Consider the following 2,009-nt stretch of genomic DNA (forward strand, 5'->3'; position numbering starts at 1 on the left):
TGATCAAGCATTCTGTTTCAATATGAAATCAGCACAGAAGATTATTGTTTGGTAACTGTACATTTGTTTTGCTGCCCCTATTCTGTCACTTTTTGGAAAGATTTTGTCGAGTATATTCGTTGCAACATTTATGTTCTATTTTCACTACTGTACAAAGATGTGCTGTTTGGATTTTATGATGTCAGCATTTCAAAACAAAATCAGTTCTATATCATTAATCTATTTATTATCTTAGCGAAAATCCATATTCATAAGAGTAAATTTTGTAACAGAAAACCTTTGAAAAACCCTCAAAATTATATCAACTATACTATATACTATATACTTAGAAACCATTCAGCACTCCACAAACTCCAAAGCTATAAAGACTCTGAAAATATGTAAACAATTTAATTGTTTGAGCTGCTGAACTTTTTTATTTATTTATTTGTTTGTTTTATTTCTCTTTCTCTTAACCCTGGCATATTTGTTCTGTTCATGTCTGTCACTGCTTGTTTTGTACAAGAATTGAAATAAAGTGTTGGAAAAAAAAACAAAAAAGAAGTTGCGTCTTTTTATCGACGACTACTGATGACGTATATTTCTTCTTCTGAATTGACAGACTGGACGGAGTTTTGGCGTATTGATTGCTGCCCCCACAGTCTTAAGACGTATTTGCCTTTGAGGGGTGTCCCATTTTAAAGTCACAAGATAGCCCTTAAAGGGAAATTTCGGTTTATTTCAACCTGTCTCCTATCGTCCTAAATTTGTTTCAAGTGACTAGTGACATAAAAATAATAGTTAGCATGTTAGCCGTTAGCCTAGATACAGCCGGGGCGCATAGTAGCGTCAGACCTGTTAAAACGTAAGTGAACGGGCAACCTTCAAGTGCAAAGTTAGTCCACTAAACAAGCTTTTTCTCCACAAAGACCGCCTCATATCGTTAGGATAAATGTCAGAGAACATATAGAAAACGACATGTAAACGTGTCGTCTTACCTTACCGGTGTGCTGCCATGTTTGTTTACCATCTAGCTCTGCTTCCCAAAGTACGGCCGAAATATCGTGAGAATAAGCTGGGGGACCTCCTATAATACACCGAGCCCCTTCTCTCCTTCTCTTAGATTCTGAATAGTTGGTTCTTCTTCACTTGCTAACATCGAGTTAGGTACTTCACGTAATGTTACATAGGTCAGGTTCAGGCAAGTAAAGTTACTGTGATTACCTTTAGTGAAACAAACATGGTGACGACGTACCATAAAATGACTCAAAGTTCACACAGTCAAAGTTCTCCTTGGGTAAGTTTGGAAGGAAAGTCCTGTGTGTTGTCATCCATCCACCGCTCCAACCTGCCTCCTTACTGGGACTGCATCCATCTTTAGTCTCATCAGTGCATTTGACACGTGATCGCAGCCTTCCCAAAAACATGGTGCATCACTTTTTGTAAGAAAATGTACAAACCGTGCATGAGAACAGCCTGACATGAAAAGCACTTCTCCTCGCAGTGCTTCTACAAACAACCAACCAAAACCGATCAGTCTCTGACAAAGCTGTCATTCACTGCTCGTGAACTGAGGTCAGACTGTCAAACTAGGCAACGCTGATCAAATATGAATCAAGATTCTGGTTTTTAGAAACATGTTTTACTGTTTAGCTGTAAAATGAGAAACCCATAATGAAACACCGCCCAACAGCTGGCACAAACTTTTAGAATTCACAGCTTAACAGTGACTAAAATATGTTTATGAAAACATCTGAGGTTAGAAATATTCAATGTAGTAACAGAATCTTAATTCATATTTGATGAGTGCTATGTATTTTGACAATAGTTCAGCACTGTGATTAGAAGGAACATGATTTTTTTTTTACAGACGATGCTCCCATTTCCACCAAACACTTTTGGTGTGGTACCTTTGGAACCAGCGGGTTTTTGCATTTATCCTTCTCAGGCAAGCTCAGGGGTTTAGTGTTGCTGTAGCCCACAGGAAGTGAGGATTAGAATATATGACCTTCACATAATCCGCTCCAAAT

At 38.0% G+C, this 2,009-nt stretch overlaps 1 long non-coding RNA gene across 1 annotated transcript in view; it reads right to left on the reverse strand.

The window, feature by feature from the left end:
- Positions 1–2,009, reverse strand: part of LOC126384511 (uncharacterized) — a 490,327-nt gene that overhangs the window by 105,471 nt on the left and 382,847 nt on the right. The gene's annotated exons all lie outside the window — the stretch shown is intronic.

Source organism: Epinephelus moara, chromosome 22 (genome assembly GCF_006386435.1).
Source record: "Epinephelus moara isolate mb chromosome 22, YSFRI_EMoa_1.0, whole genome shotgun sequence".
Lineage (NCBI taxonomy): Eukaryota > Metazoa > Chordata > Actinopteri > Perciformes > Serranidae > Epinephelus > Epinephelus moara.